This window comes from Stenella coeruleoalba, assembly GCF_951394435.1.
Source record: "Stenella coeruleoalba genome assembly, chromosome: 14".
Classification (NCBI taxonomy): Eukaryota; Metazoa; Chordata; class Mammalia; order Artiodactyla; family Delphinidae; genus Stenella; species Stenella coeruleoalba.
The window spans coordinates 39,844,363-39,859,828 of NC_137160.1; the positions used below are offsets into that span (position 1 = coordinate 39,844,363).

Genomic DNA, 15,466 nt, shown 5'->3' on the forward strand with positions numbered 1-15,466 from the left:
TGCATTCCTGACCCAAAGAATATATGAGATAATAAATGTTTATTGTTTAAAGCCATTAAGTTTTGAGGCAGTTAGGTAGTTCATTACTCATCAATAGAGAACTTCACAGAAAACTAGGACTAGAAAGGAAATTCTTTAACTTATAGCAAACATATTTAATGATGGGATTCCTGATGCATTTCTGTAACATTGCAAATAAGAAAAGTTATGCATCCTCACTTCAATCTGATATTGTACTGGAGGTCTAAACAATATGACAAGAAAAGGAATAAGAATTAGGGGATTGAAAAGAGACAAAATTATCTGCAGATAGCATGTCTTCTGTATAGAAACTCTAAAAGAAATCAATAAATAAACCATTAGAGCTAATTCATTATTTCATCAAGGTTGCTGAATACAAGGTAAACATATAACATCAATCATGCTTCTTCATGATAATAACTAATTACAATATATAAAGGAAAACATCACATTCAAAGCAGCTATAAAAACCCTAAGGTATTTGGAAATAAACTTAACAAAATATGTGCAAGACATGGAGAAAATTGTGGAGCTTTGTCGAAGGACATAAAAGAACACCTGACTAATGGATAGATGTACCATGTTCAGGAAAAACAAACAAGCAACTTCTTCCTAAATTAATTTAATTCTAATCAAAACACAAATGAAACCTTTAGGAACTGGATTTATTATAAAGCAGAAGTATCTACAGCCATGTGGTACCCCAAAACAAACCTAAACGTGTGGAAAATTGGAAAGGTGATACTATAAATCAGAGCAGAAAACTGATAAAGGAACAAATAGCTTTCCAAATGGTAAAAAATAAATTTAGATTCTACCATATACCAAAAACAAGAGTAAATCTATGAATAGATAATAACTCCTATAAAATTTACTGGCCGAAATGTTTTAATTTAGAGCATTCAGTGTTTGGAATGGCAAACATCTTAAGTGGAATGCCAGTTTCCAAGGTGATAAACAGACTTAGCTCCTAGCAATACCTTTAAAAGTGAATATTCTTCCTAGTTACAAAGTAATATATGCTCAATACAAAGAACCTGGCAAACACAGAGAAGTAAAATAAAAGATACAAAGCCATCTATAAACCCCCATCCCACTTAAACACTATTACCAGTGGGATAAGTGCCCTCCCAGTCATTCAGAATAGCTCATAGATACATCGTTTTAAAGCAAGTTTGTAATGTCTATTTTGACTCAAACATTTTAATGTCTTAAATGTCCCTATCAGGGGGAAAAGAATGGAATGGCTGTGACTATAAAGGGGTAGCAGGAGACACCTTTGTGGTGATGCTGTTGTGATTTTTTTTTAATTGCAGTAATATGCTCAACAGACATTTCTAACCTCTCTTTCCACCCCAACCACTGAGTATCCTGTCTTAAGCAATAAATGTCTTAATGGTCACTTCAAAATAGCCCTGATATCCACAAAGCTATGTCAAAAAGCCACATATTGTTTTATACTTAAAGAACAGACATAAAATAGACACAAACCGAGGTGGCTTCCTGGCTCATGATTCTGACTTGTGCTGTCCCCACTCTCCCCCAAGGGTTTCTTCTGGTAACAGATCTAGCCCCCTGGCCACAGGATAGCCAAATGACCTGGCCAGGTCAACCACAAGACCTCACCCCTTGGCTTCCCGAGTCACAAAGCTGGAAGCCTGTGCTAATCTAGCACTGCAGTCAGCTACACTGCCCAACATGTAGAGAAAGCTGACCTGCAGTCGAAGAAGATGAGCCCAGAGGCACACAGGATGAGAGGCAAAGGTGACGGAGTCCCTGACTCTACTTTGGCTTTTGTGAACACCCAGGAAATCCTTCTATTAATCCCCTTTTCTGTTTATGACAATTTGAATTGGGTTCCTAACACACATCTGGGATGGCCACTGGGGGGATGGGTGGGTAGGGGACAGAGGAGACCTACAGGTAAAAATCAAACAGGTTCTGGTCCACTGGTGAGGTTCCCCTCTACTAGTCATAAACAATTATACATTATGAGGCAGACTACACTATTTGAAAAGATACTTTTTAATGCCCCAAATCACAAAAACATATCAAGTATCAAAAGTAGGTATAAAACAAACCACAGATATAAAGGATCACAACACAACATACACATGTATCCACCACTCAGTTTAAGAATAAGAACATCACCTTTATAGTTCCCTCTCCAATACCATCTCTTCCTAGTTCCTCAAAGACCACCTCTATTCTGAACTTAACATTCTTTCTTTTCCTGATAGTTTTACCTCACTGTTATCCTTAAAAATGCCTTGTTTACATTTTCTGTTTCTGAACTGCTTATAAATGGAAGAATCTGAGACCTGCTTTTCTTCTAACACTACGTTCCTGAGAACCATCCATTTGTTGGCATGTAGTTGCAGTCAGTTCATTTTCACTACTGTCTAATATTCAATTGGCTTATAATTATACACTATGAGGCTTACCACAGTTTATCCCTTCTACCCTTAATAAACATGTGGTTATTTCTAGGTTTCTGTTATTACAAGCAGTACTACTATGAATATTCCTGAACACGTTTCCTGGAACAAACGTGCCAGGGGTCAGCAAACTTCTTCTGCAAAGGGCCAGATTGTAAACATTTTAGGCTTTGCGGGACATAAGATCTCTACTGCAACCACTCAAATCTGGTGTTGTACCACAAAAGCAGCCAAAAGTGGTATGTAACCAAGAAAGCGTGACAGTATTCCAACAGAACTTTATTTATGGACACTGAAATTTGAATCTCATTTAATTTTCATATTACAAATTATGAAATATTATTTTTATTTTTTTAACCATTTAAAGATGTTAAAAACCTTTCTTAATTCATGAGTTGTCACACCAACCCTGATCTACAGTACATACCTAGGGGAATTAGGTCATAGGGTATACATATTTTCAATATGACTAATATGGCAAATTTGTTTTCCCAGGTGTTTGAAACAAATTAGAAAGAAAAATGAGGGCTCTGGATGTGTTATATCCTTGGCAACAGTTATTGATGTCAAACTATTTTATTTTTTGACAATCTGGTAAGTGTGTAGTTGTTATCTTAATATAGTTTGAATCTGCATTTTCCCACCATCTCTGACATTACTGGTCATTCCATTTCCTCTTCTCTAATGTACCTATTGAAGTTTAGTCCATTATTCTACTGGGTGGGGTTGTTTTGTCTTTTTCCTATTAGTTTGTGAAGATCTTTATACAGTCTAGATTCTAATCCATGTCAGTTACATGTACTACAAGTAACTTTTCCAGTTTATAGCTTATCTTCTTAACAAGAGGTGTCTTTTATTATTTTATTTTTTTCTTTCTGGCTGTGCCACACAGTTTGCGGGATCTTAGTTCCCCAACCAGGGATTGAACCCAGGCCCTAAGCAATTAGAGCTCGGAGTTCTAATCACTGGACTGCTAGGGAATTCCCAAGAGGTGTCTTTTATAGTTCACATTTTCTATGTCTTAAGAAACTCTTCTCTATCTAGAGATCATTAAAAATAATGTTTTAAGGTCTAAAAATTTTAAAGCTTTACCTTTCCAGTTTAAGTAGAGATTGAATGTCATCTTCTTCCATGTGGATAACCAATTGTCCCAGTACTATTTATGGAAAAGTTCATCCTCTCCCTAGAAGTGTGCAATGCCAACTTTGTCATAAACCAGGTTTCTGAGGTTCTATGTTCTGTTCCATTGGTCTGTCTATCCCTACACCACATGGCTGTCTTAATTATTACAGCTTTATAATAATTTTTTTTTTTTTTCCAGACGTGCAGGCTCAGCAGCCATGGCTCACGGGCACAGCTGCTCCGTGGCATGTGGGATCTTCCTGGACCAGGGCACGAATCTGTGTCCCCTGCATCGGCAGGCAGACTCTCAACCCCTGCGCCACCGGGGAAGCCCTAATAATTTTTGATACACAGTAAAGCAAGTATTCTCACCTTTCACTACTTGAGGAGGGCCTTGGCTACTTCTGACCTACTGGCCTTCCTTAGCTATGACGACCATTTAATTACTTAAAATGATATTCCATCTACTGCAAAAGAAATCTAGTAGTTAAAAGTGCTTACATGTCTATGGTAGACAAATTCTACTGTTCTGAAAAAATAAACCAATTACAAATTCATAAAGGTCATAAAAAAAGTTGGAGATGAAAAGAGGAATTCAAGGGAAGTCTATAAGAAAAGTTCTAAAAGTGTTTTTCAAATGACAGCACTATTAAGATAAACGCACAGCATCTAGCCTTTACGTCTACTATATTGTTATTCCTTAAAAAAAATGGCTTCAGTATTTTAGAGTCACAATCATTCCATGCTGTCTGGATATTTATTGAGTCTTAGCCAACTACGTTCTTGCTACCATGTCAGACACTGTAGATGGTAGGAGCATGAAGGCAGTGATCCACACCACAGAAGCTCTTATCACACTATTAAATACCAGTGTAAGAGACACGCCATTCACATTACAAAAGAGAAACATCAACTCAGGAAACCTGGCAGGAAAAAGACATCCAGATAGGGAAGTTTCTAAATAGGTTTTATCAGGCAGTGTAAGACACTAAACTTTTCTACAACAAGGTTTTCTTTAAATTTTTTTCTATAGTTGTTTTGTTTCTGTCTCTCCTTTAGCTAAATCCCTTTAAGGGCTTCCCGATGTCCTGTTATTTTGTTCTAAAGAACACTGTTTGCAAGACCACAGGGAGAGTCCGCACTTAAGAAATTCCATGGTCAAATAAGTTAGGGAAATGTTACATACTCCATTCGCTGTCCATCACTGCACCAAAGGTTCTGTGAAGTCCTGCAATAAGGAAAGCTATGCAAGTTTGTTAACTCAGAACTTCTCATATTCAAGCATGGAAACTTCCCCATCTACTTTGTCTTTCTTTTTTGCATAACACAAACCAGGTTTCAAAGAGCAATAAATAAACTAGTAAAGATTGGTTCCAAATCCTGGAACCAGGCAATTTTTAAATTATGGGTTATTTTCTTTCTGCAAAACTGTTATTTCTGTGAATCTGCAAATTGCATAAAAAAGAGATCCCATTGTGTTTAAAAGCTTCTCATGAGGCAGACCTTCAGAGAGAAGGTTAATTTTGTAATATCTTGATTCAACTAATTTAAGTTCATATTTCTGTATCGTTCTTTAACATAACATATACCTGTATATAATACAAATAATTGTGGACAAAAATGGGAAATTCAAAAGTCACCATTATATAAATGCCTAAAAGAAAAGAATCTACAAACCTCCCCTCAGGTAAGTGAAATTTGCAAACTATTTCTACTATCAATTATTTTTTCCAAGTATAGAGTATCATATTATAAAAATATGTCATCATTAAATTTTGCATTCAACAAATAAAGCATTATTTCATGTAGGAGTCTGAGAGGATAGAGTTAACAAAGAGTCCTACCCAGTCCTTGCTAAACCCTGGGGGATGCCTACAGCCATGGCAATGACCCCTGGCCAAACTCTGAGAACTAAACTCCTGGAATGTTCACAGTCACTGGTTAAGGATGTTAGAGGTGGTGAGTCAGGATGTACCAGGCTGTCAGCATTGTTTAAAGTAATCATCAAGATTTATGATGCGCACCTGGTATCTGGTCTGGAGCCCTAAGTTTCAGTTGCCATGGCTGGCCACATGGCAGTAGTATGCCTATGTAACCAGCTTCCTATAAAAACTCTGGACTGGAATACTCATGGGCTTCCCTGTCCGACACATCTTGTACGTGTCTCTATCACTCACAGCTAGAGGGGAAATTGTGTCCCTGTGATCCTCACAGAGGGAAGATTTAGAAGTCCGTGCCTGATCTCTCTAGCAATCACCTACATATATCTTTTTCCTGCTGTTCTTGCACTGTAACCTTTGCCGTAATAAACTTAGCCATGAGTACAACATTATGTTGAGTTGTGTCAGTCTTTCCAGCAAATCAAATAGTGGGCAGTCATGGGACCCTCAAAATAAACACCACTAAAGAATTTCGTTTGCCATAATACCTACTTCTCTCATTACTTTTCAGAAGCTAAATGATCATAAGAACAATATCCTTAAATGAATAAATCAGTGTACAGGATAAAAGCTAAGATGTAAGATTGAGATTACTGTCCTTAGAAAGGCTGGGTTGCAAGGTTAGCCCTTGGCTGGTGTCTGGGAACTTGAAGGATAAACAGTTCCCTACAACGATATAAAACTTACCTTAAATGATAAGTGGGCCTCACTGTGCCTAAACTGTTTATACAAACATTATGGTTTATGCAAAACATGTTTTCCTTCTGGGAGCCTGAAATTTTGGTACATGATAGGTGGAAGGTGGCTCCATTACCAGGTCCAATAAAAACATTGGCACAGAGTCTAATGAGTTTCCCTGGTTGACAGCACTTCACATGTGTTGTCAAAATTCATTGCTGGAGGAATTAAGCTCATCCGGTGGGAATCTACTGGGAGAGGACTCTTGGAAGCTAGTGACTAGTCTCCTCCAGACTTCACCCCACGCACTTCTTCCCTTTGTAATACTGCTGTGTATCCTTTCGCTGTAATAAATCTTAGCCATTATTATGATCATATGCTGAATCCTATGAGCCCTCCTAGCCAGTCACTAAACCTGGGGTTGGTCTTGGGGACACCCAACACAATCAGCATTTTAAAACAGAAATGAGGGTCTGTTAGGCCAAATGCTGAAATTCAAATTTCAATTCCAAAACGTATTAGTTATGTGATCCTAACAATTGTACTTTATTTGCATAAATCTGGGTCTTTTTATTCCTCTGAATGAGAAAAACATACCCACCCTATAGTCCCTGAATTAAATGAAGTAATGCACAACACACTCATAGTAAACACTCAGTAAATATTAAATAGCATTTCTAGAGGCTCTTTCTTAGATGAAATGAAAAATCAGGAATCTTTTATATTTGTACTGATGCAATGAGAATTCAAACGGCCATTTGGAGTACTGCAAAGAGAAGCTCAGAGACAAACTTTAACCCTCCATCTCCATAACACTGGTGCTATGAGTGCTTTCCAGTCCACATGACAGGATTATTGGTTGAGCGCAAGCAGGTTAAACCGTATATAATAAGTATCTTTCTATTTCTAAACCTGGTCTTCATTTAGTCTTCATATTGACCTCCTGAATGAGAAGTGAATGCATGAATATTAATTAGTACTGTGGCTATGCTTGATGGTTTTATTTCTCAAATTACTACACTAGGATTTTAGTACAAGCCATTTTCTTGTGTGTATATGAGGCATAAAGTCCAATGAACATAAGTTTGAACCTACATCACAGTAAGAGCAAATCCCAATGTAAAGAGAAGTACAACCCTCAAGTCATTTACTCCCAGCTATCAACTTACCCCAAAGTGGTTTTTCAAATGAATTCATATCCCAAATCCACATGTCCCACATCTCCTGTTGAAAAATAAATTTCCTAAAATCAGTTTATTACAAAATAACTCTCTCCTCCCCCCATTACCTCAGCCACCCTATTCCACTGGACTATACACCAGCCACCACCTGAGGACAAGGACCAAGTCTTACCAGCTACTTCCCCAATGCGGAGCACAATACCTGGCACAAAATATGTGTTCAGTTAATGTTTATTACATGAATAAGTGAATCAGTGAATAAAGTATTTCTGAGATCCAACACCAAGCTCAGTGGAAATACTGTAGAAAGTATCTCTCCTCCTCTTAGAAATCTATGAGGATATTAACTTCCCAGGTGGGAAGGCCAAAGACACACAGACAGCACCTGTGGCAGATACTGTTTGCTCCTTATCTCCCACCCCATGTTTTTCATGGCATTAGACCCCTAACTGAATTCAAGTGATCATTCTCTGCTAGACTACCTATTCTTGATTGGTCCAAGTCAACTGTGACTGTTCTACTCCTCTTGCCAGTGTAAGTAACCAAATCTCAACCAATAGGATCTTAGGGGAAATCTATTGGGAAGCATTCAGGAAAAGTTATGCTCCCTCATAGAGATGCTGAAGGAGAAACTATACTTTTCTGGCTTTGGATATTGTTTGCAGAGCATACTTAGAAGTGCTGCAGCCATCTTGAGGTCATGAGGGAAGCCAACATCAACATGCTAAGTATGACAACATGAAAACATGGAAAGCAAAAGGGACCCTGTTGTATCATGCAGCCACTAACAGACGCCCTGAAATCTCCTAGGTCTAGACTTCTTGTTACCAGAGGGGATAAAGCCCTATTTGTTTAACTGGGTATTCTGCTACTATAGTCAAAAGCATGCCAATACATCACTCTGCAACCTACAATTACTGATTTAGATAGGCACATATCCTGTGAAGAAAAAAATGAGAGGTGAACCACTGGAGGATCCAAATTAAGGAATCTACTTTTACAGGAGACTGCATAGGAGCAGAATTTCAGTATAAATTTAACAGCTGCAAAGTAGAACCTGGTGTATAATATGCCCATTCTTAGCATTATTTAAGCTATCACAGAATCACAAATCCCTAATTCATTCAAACTTCAATAAATATCAAGTATGTACAAGACACAAAACTAAGTAGTTTGATGTACATAAATATGAAGAAGGCTCAGTTTCTTCCCTCAATGAGCTTGTAGTTTAGGAGGATATATAATAAGTTTTTGTGGCACTTTACAATTTACAGAATGCTTTTCTATCTTTGCAACAGGTGCCAAGCTACAAGGAGCTATAGTGCACAAAGGAGAGAACCCGGTGAAGGAGAATGACGGGAATTGGTTTCAATTAGGAAAAGGCAAAAGAATATTTCAAGAGGACAAAACAACGTGAGCTAAAATAGGGAGGCAGGAAAATCAAGGGACATCTAGGGGACAGCAAACAGAGAAACTGGGAGATATGGTTGAAAGGCTGTGTTCAGAACAGGGGAAATCTTGACTCTCATGCTAAGGAGTTTGAAGAGCAATAGTCACGGGAAGTTTTCCCATGTTTTTAATTTTACCTCTTGAATACAAATGACAAATCATTACAACAGAACACTGAGGTTTCAGAAAATTTACATCTTTCCTCCCAACAATGAACTGAGATACAAGGAAATACACTGCCACCATCAGCAATGGAAAACCCGAGAGATCCTAGGGAGCAGTTTCTGGCAAATAAAGGATCCAGCAGAAACCTCCTCCAGGCCAGAGGCCCATTTTATTTTCTGGCCAGAGAGTCCCTAAAGTCTCCAAGGTTTTGTTCTGTATTTTTGCCAGAATACCAACCTTAGCCCTGAGTTCTTCCCCTCAAATTATCACTCTCTCTCTCTTCTTTCCTTTACCACCTTCTATGCAAGTAGTCTTCATTCTGTCTCCAATTTCTCAACTTCTCAACTCAGTGTAGTCTGGCTTCACTTTAATGAAACTGTTTTTGATCAAGTCACTCTAATGTCCTAACTACCAAGACAAGTTTCTTTCTCATACTCCTTCTACTTGATGTCTCAGCCTCTTAAATTATTTGCAGAATAGGCAGGCTATAAGTAAAACATAACCTCTTCTTTTCTTGGCTCCAGGGTCATTCCTTGTTCTCCCACTTTTCTGACTATGCTTTGCAGTCTTCTTCTCTGGCTCATCCCACTCTGCCCAGGATCTGTCTGGATGCTGCCTGACACTGTAACAGCCTCGTTGGGAAATCCACCAGTTGTAAAGCATTACCCACCATGTGCTGATGGCTCCCACATCTGTAACTTCTTCCTGTGACTCTGGTTAGAATGCAAGCTCCTCCAGCAAGAGAATCATATTTTTCACACTTGAGTCCTAAAAATCTTATCAAATGTCTGAAGACAGCAGAAACTCATATATAAAATAGCATCTCCACCCCAAGTCATTCTTTATTTTTGTCCTAATGCTTTACTTTCCATTCTAGCACCAAACACTAATTTACAACATAATATATCATAATTAGTTTATTAATTATCTTGTAAGCTTCATGAGGGCAGAGCCTCTATTTTGTTTAACGCTATTACTACAGCACCTAGAAGAAAACTTGGCACATGGTAGAATTCAATAATTATTTGTAAATGAATGAAAATAACAGAAAGAAATGCCATGTAAGAAGGAATAAAGGTAACTGAAATTAAAGCATTTTAAGCTTGCTGTGTTTAGGTACAGAGCAGAGATATTTGATTAATTTTAGACTTTTTTAAATTAAATATTTTTTTAAATTAAAAGGTAACAACTAATTAAGTAAAAACAGTATGTGTAATCAAAAACCAAACTGCAAAAAGGAGAAATAAGAAAACCAATCAATTTGGAATAAAATGGGAAGGAACTTAAAATCATTTAAAAAATCCAGGGCTTCCCCAGTGGCACAGTGGTTAAGAATCCGCCTGCCACTGCAGGGGACATGGGTTCGAGCCCTGGTCCGGGAAGATCCCACATGTCACAGAGCAACTAAGCCCGCACACCACAACTACTGAAGCCCACACGCGCCACAACTACTGAAGCCCGCACACCTAGAGCCTGTGCTCCGCAACAAGAGAAGCCATCGCAATGAGAAGCCTGCACACAGCAACGAAGACCCAATGCAGCCAAAAAAAAAAAAAAAAAAAAAAAATCCTAATACAAAAAACCCACAAATATAGAAAGCACAAAACAAAATGGTAGAAAAAATTCCCCATACATAAGTAATTTAAATGAAGATAAAAAGATTAAATGTATTCATTAAAAGTTATCAGACTGGACTTTTTAAATAAAAGCTATATGCTATTTACGATACATACATCAAAAACATAAGGATTCAGAAAAGTTAAAAGTGAAAGCAACCTCACCAAACAGATAGAGATGGCAAATAAACATATGAAAAGATGCTGCACATCATACATCATCAGGAAAATACAATTTAAACAATGAGATACCACTACACACCTACTACAATGGCAAAAATCCAGAACACTGACAACACCAAATACTGGTAAGGAACTCTCATCCAACAGAAACCATCATCTACTGCTGGTGAGAATGCAGAATGGTACAGCCACTTTAGAAGACAATTTGGCCATTTCTTACAAAACTAAACATATTCTTATCATACCATCCAGCAATCATGCTCCTTGGTATTTACCCAAAGAAGCTGAAACCCTTCGCTCACATAAAAACGTGCACAGGGATGTTTACACAGTAGCTTTATTCATAATTGCGAAAAACTGGAAGCAACTGGGATGTCCCTCAGTAGGTGAATGGATGGACGAACTGTGGTTCATCCAGACAATGGAATATTAGTCAGTGTTAAAAAGAAATGAGCTATCAAGCTATGAAAAGCCATGAAGGAACCTTAAATGCACATTACTGTGAAAAAAGCCAATCTGAAAAGGCTACATACTGTATGATTCCAACTATAAGACATTCTAGAAAAGGCAAAATTATGGAGCAAAAAAAAAAAATCAGTGGTTGCCAGGGATGGGGGCTGGAGGTCAGGATAAATAGAGGATAGGATTTAGGGGGCAGTGAAAATACTCTGTATGATATTATAATGATGGATATGTGCCTTTATATATTGGTCCAAACTCAAAGAATACACACCTCCAAGAGTGAACCCTTAGGCAATCTATGTACTTTGACTGATTATAATGTGTCAATGTAGGTTTATCCTTGGTTAAAACAACAAAAAAACAAATGCACCACTCACTACTCTGGTGAGTGATGCTGACAATGAGGAGGTTATGCATTTGTGGGGGCAGGGGGCATATGGACTGAAATCTCTGTACTTTCCTCTCAATTTTATGGCAAACCTAAAATTGTTTTCAAAATAAAGGCTTTTTTTAAAAAAAAATTGAAAGCACAGAAGATTTACACACATAAAGGTTGAATAGCTTATACTGGACTAACCCTCCCACAAACAACAATCATAAACTCTGGCCGAAAGATAAAAACAACTAAACGCACTGGAGAGCAATCAAAAGGCAGAAACTAGACAGAAGCCAACCCTTGAAAGAGGGGAACTATGCTAGGTGAGCTCTGCCTTTATACAAGTACATGCCTGAGGACAGATACCAGCCGACACTGTGTAGAGAAGCTGAAGTTCAAGAAGGAATTCACAATCATATTGGTTCATGGCATCAAAATATGAAGTCCGGAGCTAAAAGAGCAACAGGAAAGTGAGGGGAGATATCCTAGAAAAGAGGGAACCCCGAAATACGTATATAACCTCCACCACAATCCTTAGGTAAGCCCTGGACCATACAACACGGAAGAGACTCCAGAGGTCCAAAATGAAAGCTACAGCCAGACAGCTGTAAGAACTGAACAAAGAAATCAGCTATTGCCCAATGCAGGGCAAACAGAGCTTGGAGTTTAGGTCTAGTCAGTTGACTGCCTGCTAGAGCAACAAAGAGTCAATAATCGTTCAGACAAAACAGAATTGCAGGTCACAAAAACATATCCACAATACCCAGTATACAATAAAAACTTACTAGACATGAGAATAAACAGGAAAATGTGACCCAAGTCAAGAGAAAAAAGTAGTCAATACACACCGAACGCAAGATTACTCAGACGTTGGAATTAGTTGACAAGGACTACTATAAATACTATAAAGTGGCTACTATAAATATGTTCAGGAACTTAATAATAAAGAGAGGGAACTCTCATCAGACAAATGAAAACTACAAAATGGAACCGTACAGAACCATGTAGAACACAAAGATACAGTCTGAAATGAAAAATTTACTCGGCAGGTTTAAAGCAAATTAGCAACAACAGAATACAGGGTCAGTCACCGTAAAGACAGATAAAAAAAACAATAACCTAATCTGAAGATCTGAGTGGAAAGAAAAATATTTTAATAAACAAAGAGCATCAGTGAGCTCACTGAGCAGAGGTACAGAACCATAAAGTTTAACATAAGTGAAACTGGAGTCCCAGAAAGTAGGGCACAGAGAAAATTATGCAGAAAAGTATACATAAAAATAAGAGCTGAAAATGTCCACAGTTGGTAGAAAACATAAAATTGCAAATCTAAGTTCAGTGAACCCTAAGCAAGATAAATACAAAGAAAATCACAACTAGAGCACATCACATTCAAACTGCTGAAAATTAAAGATTCAGAAAAAATGTTGAAAGCAGCAGAGAGAGGAAGAAGACATATTAAATACAGAGAAAAAAAGAATGACTTCTCATTATATGAAACAAAGACATTTTCAGATAAAGAAAAAGCCAAAACAACTCATGCCTCATAGACCTGCACTACAAGAAATGCTAACAGAAGTTCTTCAGGCAGAAGGAAGATGACACCAGATGGAAACTCAGATCTGTAAGGAGAAATGAAAAACATCAGCAATGGTAAATATCAGTAAATACAAAAGCCTGGTTTTTTTCCCTCCTGATTTCTTAAAAGACATGGCTGATTAAAACAAAATTTATAACTTTGTATTGTACAATTTATTAATATGAAGACATAATATATGACAAAATTAGAGCCAAGGATAGAGGTGGGAGGAAGCTTAACTATATGGTTGCAAGGGACTTAACATTTTATGTGAAATAATACAACCTTGCACCTATTCATGATATTTAAAACAAAAACAAAAGAATGCTAGGAAACTAGAAATAGAATGAATTTTGTTAACCTGAGAGAGGATACCTGCCCTAAATCTACAGTAAACAAAATACTTATTGATGAAGTGTTGTAAGCATTCCCTTTGAAGTAAGGAAAAGGACAAAAATGCTTTCTATCACTTTTCCCTTCCAACAATGTACTAGAATTCCTATCCAGAACAGTAAAACAAGAAAAAGAAACAAAAGATTTAAGAATTGGAAAGACGAAAACAGAAAAACAACAAAAGAAATGATAGCAAATCCAAGAAAATAAAGGCAATTAGAACTAATGAGAACTTGTAGCAAGGTTGCTGGATTCAAGATCAACATACAAAACTCAATGAATTCTTGGGTTTCCCTGGTGGCGCAGTGGTTAAGAATCTGCCTGCCAATGCAGGGGACACGGGTTCAAGCCCTGGTCCAGGAAGGTCCCATGTGCCACGGAGCAACTAAGCCCGTGCACCACAACTACTGAGCCTGCGGTCTAGAGCCCGTGAGCCACAACTACTGAGCCCGCATACTACAACTACTGAAGCCCGCGCGCCTAGAGCCTGTGCTCTGCAACAAGAGAAGCCACTGCAATGAGCAGTCCGTGCACCACAACGAAGAGTAGCCCCCGCTCGGGGCAACTAGAGAAAGCCTGCACGCAGCAACAAAGACCCAGCGCAGCCAAAAATAAATAAATTTTAAAAAAGATTTTAAAAACAAAATTCAATGAATTCCTTTGCCAATAATAACTACAAAAATGCTTAGAAAGACCTTTTAAAAAATGAAGTAAATTCTCTTCATATTAATCTATATACTGACTACAGCTCCAGTCAAAATCTCAATGTAGTCTTTTATAAAACTTTAAAAGCAGATGGTAAAATCATACTGAATAGCAAAGCCATGAAAACCAATAAGATTTTGAACAACAAGGTGAGGGAACTCTGTCTACCATATATCAATCAAGCTACAGTAATTAAGTCAGTGTGAATCATGGGCAGAGACAGATTAAAAGACCAGTGAAACAGAATAGAGAGTCCAGGATCAGACCTACATGAACATACAAATAACACATGACACAGGTGGCACTACAAATCAGTATGAAAGGGATGGGCTATTTAATAAATGTTCGTCCATATGTAAAAATAAAATCCCTACCTCACACCATACAAAAAACCAATTCCAGGTGGATTAAAGATTTAAGGATACATATCTCTAAAACTTTAAAAGAAAATATAGGCAAATATCTTTATGTCCCTGGTTACATAAGAATTTCTTAAAGAATACTCAAAAAGCACAAACCGTAAAAGAAAAAATAATTACTACATGAAAATTAAAAATTTTAATATAACTAACATCATAGACATTTAAATGATAAGCCAGAGACTGGGGGAAAATATCCACAACAGAAATAATCAGCAAAAGATTAGTATCAGAATGTATTAAAAACTCCTCCAAATCAAAACAAACAACAACACACAAGTGAAAAACAGCCAAAAGGTATGAACAGGCAAATCACAGACAAGGAACCATAAACAGCCAATGAACATATGAAAATATACTCAACCTCAGCAGTATTCAGGGAAATGAGTTTGACCTCAACAGATGAGCAGCAACACAAGTGTCAGGAAGGAATAAAAAGCCACTCCTACAATGTTGTTATAAGTGTAATCTGGCACAGCCACTTCAGAGAGCAATCTGACAATATCTAGCAAAGCTAAAGAAAGCACTACCCTATCACTCAGTAATTCCACTTCTAGATATACACCCAGAAGAAACTCTGCACGTACTTATAAGGAGAAATGTACAAAGACTGCAGCATTGTTTATGATGGGGGAAAAAAGGTAACAACATAAATGTCCATCAAGAGGATACATGAACTGTATAATACTACATACTAGTTAAAATTAAACTAGAACTATGTGCATCTATCTGGGTAAAC

At 37.5% G+C, this 15,466-nt stretch overlaps 1 protein-coding gene across 3 annotated transcripts in view; it reads right to left on the reverse strand.

The window, feature by feature from the left end:
* GALNT1 (polypeptide N-acetylgalactosaminyltransferase 1) overlaps nt 1-15,466 on the reverse strand; it is a 184,780-nt gene that overhangs the window by 75,412 nt on the left and 93,902 nt on the right. For 2 of the 3 annotated variants that reach the window (XM_079943525.1, XM_079943524.1), the window contains exon 2: nt 7,369-7,423. The exons of the other annotated variant lie outside the window; for it this stretch is intronic. The gene's annotated coding sequence lies outside the window, so the exon portion shown is untranslated. The remainder of the gene's footprint in view (nt 1-7,368; nt 7,424-15,466) is intronic. 3 annotated transcript variants of the gene reach the window in all.